The sequence below is a fragment of the Frankliniella occidentalis genome, unplaced genomic scaffold (genome assembly GCF_000697945.3).
Source record: "Frankliniella occidentalis isolate FOCC.00 unplaced genomic scaffold, Focc_3.1 Scaffold401, whole genome shotgun sequence".
Lineage (NCBI taxonomy): Eukaryota > Metazoa > Arthropoda > Insecta > Thysanoptera > Thripidae > Frankliniella > Frankliniella occidentalis.
Genome location: NW_026267523.1, coordinates 62,103 through 72,676, shown reverse-complemented (window position 1 = coordinate 72,676; position 10,574 = coordinate 62,103). Strand labels below are relative to the sequence as shown.

Sequence of the window (10,574 nt, the reverse complement as noted above, 5' to 3'; positions counted from 1 at the left end):
CTTGGCTCTTATTGCGTGTGTGGGCTGGGGATGTTCTGTGGCCCTAGGAACCGTGGGGTGTGGCCTCCTCTCACCTTCTGGAGAGAGACAGAGAAGAAAGGGGGAGGAGGGTATGAGTAGGAAGAAGGAGAGCGACCGCATGTTTTAAAATTGTCCTCGCGGGCGGGGCCTCCTTCCTATCTGATGAGGTCGTCGTGATGACCCCGCCCACCTGGGCCTCTCGGTGTCGTCGGCCTGGAAAGAGAGATGAGGAGAACGTACGGTGACAAAGCGGCGTACGCAGGCGTCTGCGCGGCTGAAGTCCACCCGGGCGATCGGATGGACCAAGTGGGTGTGGAGCGAGGGGTCGACCGACAACTCGACTTTTTAGTTTACAAAGGAGTACAATCGAAGTTGGAGTACACAGAGTACAGCCATCACATTGTGCAGGGTTGCTACAGTCTACAGGTCGTGGGAGACAGGAAAGTCAAGGGAAATTTTGAGTGGCGAAGTTGAAGTTGAAGAATATACGACGCCTACTATCACCAATATGGAATCCGTAAAGACAAACATATCAGCTGGAAGTTTGAAAAGTTCCAAAGAAATCTTTGACAGTGCTCGAACCTCCGCACTTCTTTTGGGAATGGTCGAAGAACGTTATTTCATTGAGTCCGATCTGCCACAGCTGATCGATATGATGGTGGTGGATGTTGCTGTTCGTGGAAGCGGCGCTTGTAGGCTGGCTGGCCTCCCCTGCCGCGCCCGCGGCGTGGCTGTGGTCATGGCGGTCGGCCGGGCGCCGGAGGGGGCTGAGCCGCGCTCGCGCGGCCCGGGCCGGCTCAGTCCTCACCGTGCACGCCGGCAGCGAGCCTCGCCGAGCCGACTCGCGTCCCGCCGCAGCGCCGAGCTCTCCCGAGAAGCCTCTCACCGCGTGGACTCTGTGTGCGTGCGAGCGTGTGTCTGTGTGTGTGCGTGCTAAGTGTTGTGATACCTGGGTGAAGTGCGCCGCAAGACACTGGATTACTACTACAACTACAGCCACAGCTACGATTCGCGACCACCAACGACTTGCTCCGAGTTGTGTTGTGTGTGTGTTGCGTAGTGCAGCGGTCAGTAAAGTGCGGTCTGTGCGCCCCGCTCCGCCCCGCAGCTGATGTGATGAGGACGCTTGTGGGGGCGGCCGGGCCGGGCTCGCCAGCGTTACACACCTCACAACCTATTGCCACCTTCACAGCAAATTATTTTCTCGCAAGGTTTTCTCCTGCGCGTCGTAACCTCGGTGACCTAGTAGTGATATCTGTTATGCGTTTAGACTTGTGCGTCTGTGAGAGCGCGTCCGACAAGAACTAATATTGCCCTCGGTTTCGGCCATTCGTCAGTGCGAACCAGTCACGATGATGAGTCTGTGCCCTCTGTGTGAGTGTGTGTGGGGGGAGGGGGGGGGACTAAACTTGCATCCATGAAGAGGGCTGTAGCTAGAGTGGAGGTGTGCTCCTTTCTAAAGCGAACTTACCTGTTTCTTTTGCACTGCGGGTGAAACACCTGCCTACGTTTCGCGTAACAGGCTTCGCGATGGGGTTTTGCTATGCGGCCCGTGGTGTCGGGCGTCAGCGAGCCCCCTTATTCATTGCATTTAAAGCCAAGGGGACATTTGACCCCATGGCTGCCCGTTTACCCGGTTGCATCCTCAGAAGACGACTTTCATAAATCCTCAGGCAGGGGTATTCGTGTGCGACAATAGCCTCAGTCTATTTGGAGCTTTGGATTTGGATCTGCAAGTCACTTTTAGGAAACGAGGGAAGGAGAGAGAGAGAGGGAGGCCTTGCGACCCGCATGTATGCGGCAGTCGGATGAACAAGTGGTGAGCGTGTTGCAGGTCAAGGCCGGGGCGGCATGTCGCATCCCTGAGCGCACCAGCTGCTGGCAGTGCTGCTCCCTCCCCCTCTCCCCCTCCCCCTTGACAAGCTCCCCGTTTACCCGTGCCTCTCACCGCCGCGTAAAGCCCTTCATGCGTGGAGAATCTGACCGGCTGGCTGGTACCCAAAGTTGTTCCTGGATGGCTGCAGCGTCATATCACGATAAAGGCATGGGACTTTTTCTCTTCCGTTTTAGATAGCCTGTAGTCCCCTATATGGTCACAATTTTTTAAAGGATATGGATTTTTTAGAGATCGTTTTCATTGCAAAAATAAGCATGGACTACGATGCAATATTATCTGATGCTAAAAGTCATACATTCCTGCATCCCGACCAGTATAACTTTTCCTAATTTGTGCCCGACTTTCGAGTGGTATTTTATCGTATACTGTCCCGAATTATTTCTGAACCTTTTCCTTATGCTGTATACATTGTGTTCAGTTCCACCCCCCCCCCCAGCGAGTATGTGCATACTGTAATACATTACTCTTATGGGAAACTTTAAATAACATAATTGTGTTGAGTAGGCTCTGACCTGTAAAATTTCGCCTCGTTTCTTTAAAATGGCCTGTATTAGGCCCCCTTCTTCTTGAAAGTTGAAGCGTGAAGAAGCGATCTTTCCGTCAGTGACAGACTGTCACCTTTACCGCCCGTTGTTGAGCCCGCACGCCCGCCCGCTCCCGTCAAAGCTTGATCGCAGCGTTTTCGCCGTCACGCGTGAAGGATGGCCGGCCTGGTGTCCGAACGTTCGCACCCACCGCGCGGGAGCGCTAAGGTCCATTAACGCCCGTTCGGATTCGGTATGCTCCGGAATCCACCGCGCGTTATGCCCCCCCCCCCCTTCGTTTTCCCCCTTTTAACGCACACTGTGTGGGCAGTGCAGCCGGGAGAGCAGACGGATTCCGTCATTACAGCCGGTCGGTGGAATTTTATGACCCTGTCCGTCTAGTGCAGCTACCGATTCCCGTTGCGAGGCCAGGCCACCCGACTTGCTCTTAAAACCGCCCACCGTGCTTGCTCGCACTGTACTGGCTGAGCGGTGTGTGCTGGTAGTCTGCGGATGCGTCGGCTTTACGATGAACTTGTGTGTGCCCTGGCCGCCTGCCGCCCGCCCTGGCCTGGTGGGAACCATTCTCACATCATCCAGCCACTCACCCACGCGCTGTCAAAGTTATAAGCAGCAGGGCAGCCGAGAACAGCGCGCATCGCAGTTCGCAAGTCGCGTAACAAGCGCGCACACAACTACTGCAATTGCGCGCACTTTGACGTGATGAAGTGTGAATTCTCTGTCAGCTCAAATGTGTGCATTGTCTACATTAGAGAAGGTATACATGGTATGTCTACATTAATGAAAGTAGACATGCTCATGTTTACATTAAAGAGTAGACATGCTAGACAATGTACACATTTGAGTTAAGAGAGTTGTCAGCTGCCGCTCCGTCCAGCTAGCTGACGACCTGACCCCAGCAACCAGCGGGTAGGCAACCTGCCACGCCGAGGAGCGGTGCGGGGACTAACAACCTCCGGAGGCGGGGCGCCGCGGGGCTGGGCTAACGGGACGGTGATGTCGCGCGGCGGCGGCGGTGGCAGCGGAACTTGATGCGATATTGCGAGATGGAGGTACGTCCTCGGGGCTCCGACGGCGGCACGGCAGCGTGTTCGGGAAGCCGGACAGTGAGGGAGATAGACAGAAAGAAAGCCGTGGAGAAAAACGCTGCAGCTGAGCTTGACTTCATTGATGGGGGTAGCGCAAGTGCAACAGGTGCAGCTGCAGCTGGCTCGGCCAGGGAAAGGCAAACCTGTCGCTTGGTGCCCATTAAGAATTAAATTTGTCTATTACATTGGGCGAGTCTAGGTGACTATGACCTCTGTAGCAGTGTTCACTAATAAACTAAGTGTTCAACTGCTCAACACTTGTAAGTGTGCAACTGCAAGATGAATAATTGCAAGTGTACAACTTGGTAGGTGTGCACTTGCAAGTGTACAACTCGGTAGGTGTGCACTTGCAAGTGTACAACTCCTCGATTGAAAACTTCCTTAGACTGACTGTGTAGGAGGTGCTCAACCGAGGAGTTGCACACTTGCAAGTGCATACCTACCGAGTTGTCCACTTGCAAGTATTCATCTTGCAGTTGCACACTTGCAAGTATTTAACTTGCAATTGCACACTCAGACGTGTTGAGCAGTTGATCACTTTTTTTTTATCAGTGTTCTGTATTTGTAAATGTCAGCTTTGCCTTCTTAAAAGTCAGCGGGCGTTGGGTCCCGTAGTGATGGTATTTCTGCAATATGGATCACGAAGAGTGAGACCGCGCTGCTCTGCACTACCACTCAGTTTGATGAAAAAGAGTACGGCTGAGTGAATGTAGGTGAGCCGACACGCGAGCGTGAAGTACAGCGACCAGCGCAGCGCGCGTCAGCGCCCGCGACCACTAACCGACTTAAAGCATCGAGGGAGAGCGCAAATATTTTTCCAATTTTGTTTTTGGTTCTATTTATCGATAAAGTACTCGAATCAAGCGTAAAAGTCTCACTGTAAGTAAAATCGTATGGGTGTATGTATTTCTTTTTTTCTTGAAGATGAGCCTGGTGTATTTATAGGTGTTTCCTGGTGTTTCGGTAGTCACTTCTATTTACGAGTCGCATTCCAGTCCAGATGTCAGCGACACACGCAACCCGTTACGAGACTTCTTTGGATAGGGGGCCGCTTTGGAGTCTTCTTCTGCAGGCCTCTAAACTCTTATCCGCTTTTGTTTGAGCTGAGGGTCCCGGATTCCCGCTGTTTCCCGAGAGACAGGTGACACACTTGTGCAAGTTTTTGCAGCGAAAGGGTGGGCTGGGTAGAGTGGGGTGGGCAGGTAGTTGTCTGTGTGTGTGTGTGAATGTGTGTGTAAGAGTTTGACTGGTTTTTAGCGGGCGGTCTCTCCTACCCAGCCGTTTTGACCGAACAGCGGCACACGCCTTCACATTTAACATACGAATTACCCTCATTGCTTTCCTAGCCAATCAATCACACCATGACAAAGTTTTAAATTGGCAGAAGCCTACCTAAAATTCTAGTTGTAAGATCACTTTTAATAAGAGAAACATGACAACATTTCTCTAAACTAGAGAAAATTTCACCCCAAGTTCTGCTGAATCCTTTGGCGATCCGATTAATACACGCTCCCCTCCTCTCTCTCCCCCTTCTCCCCTCTCTCTTCCTCCCTCTCTCTCTCTCTCTCTCTCTCTCTCTCTCTTTCTCACACTAACAAACTCGCTCACTCTGCCTCTCCCGCTCTCATGGTCCGCCGCGCGAATAGTTTAGCTTGTTGGCCTGCGGGCGCGATGTGTAATCTGGCCGCCCAATCTGCCACCAGGTCCGCCACTTTGTACCATCATCATATTCTTTTGCCGGGCCCTATCATTTTCTGGTGGCGAAAGTGCCCATGACGAATGCTTCTTCCCTTCGTTTCTTTCCTCCCGTATCTTTTTGTGTCCAGGCGCTCAACGCTTCCGCTCGACCTGACAAATACGCGGACGCAGAGCGCAGTATAATTATGTCACTTTTTTTGACCCGTTTGTCCGTATTTCAAGTTTGCCCGAGACTCCTTCCCTACGCGCGAACTGCCATAACTTTTGTTTCTACTACAGTTCAGCAGCAACTGTGTGTCTAGCGCAGTTCGGGTCCGCTGCTGGCCGTCCTCGAGCCGAGCTGACCTGCCGGGGACAACTCGAATTCCTTTGCGCGTGCGTTTCCTTTCGAAACTGGGCCTCTCTCTTGGTCACCCGGTGACCGCGGGGACATTCGACTGCTCCTATAATGGTTTTCAAACAGTTGTTTCTTTTCAATCCAGACGTTCGCCACTTGATAATACACAAACGTGAATTATGCGCCTGGTTCGGTCGGGTTCCGTCGACTTGGGTGGTCGCTGCAACCTCTTCTTTGTTTTGTGTGGCGTTCGCAGAGTTCAGACGGACCGTCGGCCGTCCTCCCGGCCGAAGGCCAGGCGCACTGCGACGTTGCGCTGCACCTCCTCCCCTTCTCAGTCTCATTGCCTCCCTCCCACTTCACTGAAGCTTTTGCAGTGAAAGTTATTGCTCGTATCCTATCAAGTGATTTGGCGGCCGGGAGCTTTAGGCTTGTGCTCGGCCAATAACGCGTGGCGCGGCCTCATGGACCCTGGCAGGCGGGCGCGTGCGCCGTTCTCCGCGCCGCCCCGTTCTCCTACCTGCAAAAATATGGCAATAATAAGTTTATTTTCGTAGACATGACGTTTACCTGCTGCTGTTGGGCGCCTGGCCAGCGGAAGGAGTGCCTCCGCCAAACGGTTCACACTAATCGCCGAACGGTCGACCCGATCGCCCCGCCCATTATACCACCTGGTTTAAAAAGCGCGCGCGGCCCAAATGGACTCCCGTGTCGGAGATGGACGACGGGCGAATCGGCGGCACATTAGGCCGCCAGGCTGCGGGCTGTAAACGCGTAAAACTGAGAGAGGGTTGGAGGTGCGCGGGGCGGGTCACGGCGGGGCCGAGCCGAGAGGGGTTGGGGTCGGCCGAGGTGCGCCGCCGGCCCATTATAGCGTGTGCCAAGATTATTTACTCATTCAAACCGACTTCATTTGGAACCTGTTCCCCGCGCGAGCGGTGCAGCAGCAGCGGCGGCGGCCAGGGCAGGAGGCGGGCGCTTATCTGGGTCGAGTAAAAAGAGTTTCGCTCTCGTCAGTCAGCATCAGGCAGCAGCATCCCCGTGCCGGCCGGCCCGCGCTGGACCTCATCGAAATACCACGCCACCCGCCACCACCACCACCGAGAGATGAGGCGCTCGGAGATGATGTTATTTCTTCATGAACCAGGAAGGCATCGCGGGGCATCGCATCGGCCGGGCCGGGCGGGGCAGGGCCGTGAGGCAATCAGCCAAGAAACGGCCGCGCCGCCGCGTATCGAGTGACACGCAGCCTGTGTCGTTGTTGGGAATCTAGTCGCGCGGCGCGATCTGCGGGACCGTCGCGCCCGCGCCGGCTCCACCCGAAAGGGCTGGACGGCTTCTCTGACAGTCCGTGGTCAGCATGAGTTGTTGTGTCGCTTAACTCGATTACCTTCCTCCCCGCTGTCGCCCCCACGTTGTCGCTGAACAGGTCCCTGCTCCTCCAATCTCGCCGGTTTCTTGCTTTCATTTTTCACACCGCTGATGCGGGGGTGGGGAGCGCATGGGGCAATTACACTCTATGTTCCATCAAATCTTTTCTACTACCGAGCTTATCCGCCGGGTGGATATGCGTTAGAGAAATCAGAATAATGTTAGAATTTCAAAAATTTTCTCAGGAAAATGTGGAAGTTGTGTTAACTTGGAGTAGGAGTACAAACAAGCCAAGAACCGGTAGATATCTTGTCTACCCCTATGGCAGCGTCTGGAGAGTACGACCGTCATTTGCCGTTGTAGGACCATGAATGTACCCCCACCATGAATGTACCCCCAAAGGAAGGGGGTACATTCATGGCACCATGAATGTACCCCCCATAGCGTTGCATCAGCTAGGGGGTACATTCATGGTGCCATGGATGTACCCCCCTCCCTCGCCACCTTCCAGGGGGGTACATTCATGGCACCACTGTTGTACCCCCCGTCACGTCCCTTGAAGGGACGTGACGGGGGGGTACAACAGTGGTGCCATGAATGTACCCCCCCAAAAAAGGCACCAAGGGGGGTACATCCATGGCACCATTAATGTACCCCCTAGCTGATGGAACGCTATGGGGGGTACATTCATGGTGCCATGAATGTACCCCCTTCCTCTGGGGGGTACGTTCATGGTGGGGGTACACTCTTAGCTCTGCACCGTTACGAACCTGCGAAGTTTAGCCCCCCAAGCGCTCATGGCGCCTAGGCGGTAGGCAACCTCTTGCCCTTGGTGCACGCGTGTATTGCGGGCTGGCCTCCCCAAAGTCGCGCAGGCGTCAACCTACCGTATGTTGCCGACATAATCTTTTTGACTGGGTTTTGTCAGAAAATGAACTTGAGGGAAACCCTGTCACTGTGGAAGAGCTTCTAGGGGCCGAAGCCAGTGACTGCTGGCGCTGGCGCCTGCACGGCACACGGGAGGAGCGAGCACGGGAGGGCGTGCGGGCGGGCGGTCAACGACTTCTGCTGCAGGGAGGTGCCAAAGCGCGTGTGGGGGAGGCAGATAAGCGAGTCACGACTCGGATCAAATTCTACATTGCTTATTATCTTCTTTTAAATTCGATTGTGATCTTTTGCCTCCCCAGGCGAGCGCGCCAGTGCCGACTCGACGCTGTACCTGCTTGCTCCTCTCTCTCTCTCTCTCTCTCTCTCTCTCTCTCTCTCTCTCTCTCTCTCTCTCTCTGACTTGTGGAACGAATCACTCCCAACGGACAGCATGCGGCCCGTTCCAGCCACAGTCCGCTCCAGACTAATGCACCGCTTCTTGCCTCATTCATTTATTTCGCCCCTTATGGGCTTCCCTTCGAAAGTGTTTGGTAAGTCGTCTATGCCTGGTGGCGGCGACAAGTAGTCTTTGCTTTGTACAGCTGCCGCTCCACGTGTCGATATGTCGAGCGCAACAGGGGCACTGGTGGTGGGGATTATATTTTTTTCTTCTCTCTCTGCTCCCGCGGTACGCGCTGCTTGGCGGCCGAGGGCCTCGTCACTCACGTCAGCCAGGCAGACTGATGAGTTGGATGCCAATGGTGCAGCTGCTGATAACATCTCTGTTCATCCGAGTGCCAGGGCAAGGAGATTGAATGAACAGCAATCGAAGCAGGAGAGGAGCTTGGCTCCGGGGAGCCTCGGACTGCTCAGCTCGCCCTCTGCGCAGCGACCCCAAGGTGCCCGCCGAGCCGCGCCGCACCCGGGCCGCTGACCTGCTCGCGAGCAGTGAGAACATCGCGGGCGGGGGCCCGGTGGCCCCGCTGGGGCGGTGCTGGGGCGGCGGGGCGGCGTGCGGTGTGTGGTTGCCGGGGCGACGCGTGCGGACTGGCGAGCAGCGGCGGCGGCCAGCAGCATGCCCGTCATGTCCTGGACCTGCTGCACTCCGTGCACCGTTACACATGGGCATCCCTCTCCTTGTAAAATGTTAAAGCCGTCAGCCGCCGACCCGACCCGCTATTCTAATAGTTTCCAATACGTGTCCGTCCGTGCGGGGCTGGAGTGGCGTGGGCGGCCGGCGTGTGATCGACGGGAACGCTATCGGCAGCAGCAGCAGCAGCGCGGCACGGGGCAGGAGGCGATCGCCCAGCCTGAGTGAGGAGGGCTGCGGGCTGAACGGAGAGGAGCCTACAGTCGTTATTTGATTGGAATCGTAGAGTCGTGCGGTGCAGCATCACATGGCGCCATTCGCAGGTCGGCGTCGCGATGGGGAGGTGATCCCAATCAGGTGGCGCGGCGCCCACCAGGACGACGCCTCGGACACACACACAGCGTCCACAGCCTGTCCTGGTTCCGGCCGGCCGGTTGGTCCGGCTGCAGCAGCAGGGCTATAGGCCGGCCGGTGCCGGGCCAGCCCAGGCCGCCGTGTTCGAAGGAGCCCACCCGACCCAACCTTTCGATTCGGTTTGGGAGTCCGGCCGTCGTTGAGCTGACGAGGCGCACGGCCCACTTCGCTGCCCCCGCGCCGCCGACCCTGCAGGTGGACTGGCCTTGGCGAGGGAATTAACATGAGGATAGGGACTAACAAGAGAGCTGATTGTCTGCGCGAATTATAAAAGAAAAATATTTTTAAGTGATTCAGTCTGCTGCTGCTGTTACTGCTTGCATTCCGGTTTCCGCCGACATTCGCATTCCGAGAACACTTTGGATGGTTTCAAGTTTTCCCAGGGTAACGATAATAACTGCTCATTATGAAAACACGGGACTGCTCCGCCCATGTCGCTGATGTGCTTTTGCATCATTACTTTACGTGGTTATTCACTTCTTGGCATTAACTTTCTTGGTTGACTGTGAATTTTCCTAGATTTTCTCTAGCCGAAATACTGCAAGGCTGCTGCTTTACCCGCTTAACCTTTATAGCATCGTGCTTTGTGCTCGGTGACGCGTGACGCGGGTGACCAAGTCTCGGGTTATCTTCAAATGAGCGGATCCCAAACCCATGCGGAGAAAGTAGTTGGTTGTGCCAAAGTTACAAGTGTTTTATGTTAAAATGCGAAATGTTCACGAGCAATTTTGGCAATTTTGGCAATTTTGGCAAACTGGTGTACTCTCTGCGAGGCAGTCGAGACCCCATCGTTTTCAACGAAAAATGCCGAATGACGTTGACAACCGCTCACGCATCGCCGACGGCGGCGGCGGCGGCGGTGGCGCGGCGGGCTCTGAGGAGGATCTTTTCTTCGCACCTCTCCTAGGTGTGTGTCTAGCCAGAGTGACGAGGTCGGACTCTGTGATGCAATAGCGTCATCACCGCCTCCGCCTCCTCCGCGTCTGGACCGCGCGTCGCTGCCGCATCACTGCCGATCACTAGCGGCGCGCGGCCTTCACCTTCCTTCCTTCCGATGTAACAGTAGTGTATTACAGGCCGACCGTTCAATTGTGGCAACGGGATGGACTGGTTTGTGTTCTGGGCCGCGCGCGACGCGACTGGGTTAGGCGAGGACCGCCGGGACGCTGCGCAGCGCGTAGCGGGAACAAGGCGAAGGCGGTCTGTCGTCTCTCTCTCTCTCTCTCTCTCCCTCTCTCTCTCCCTC

The 10,574-nt window shown here is 55.4% G+C and overlaps 1 protein-coding gene across 1 annotated transcript in view; it reads left to right on the top strand.

The window, feature by feature from the left end:
• Positions 1 to 839: 839 nt before the first annotated feature.
• LOC127751266 (uncharacterized) overlaps positions 840 to 10,574 on the top strand; it is a 13,114-nt gene continuing 3,379 nt past the window's right edge. The window contains exon 1 of the mRNA XM_052274507.1: positions 840 to 1,088. The gene's annotated coding sequence lies outside the window, so the exon portion shown is untranslated. The remainder of the gene's footprint in view (positions 1,089 to 10,574) is intronic.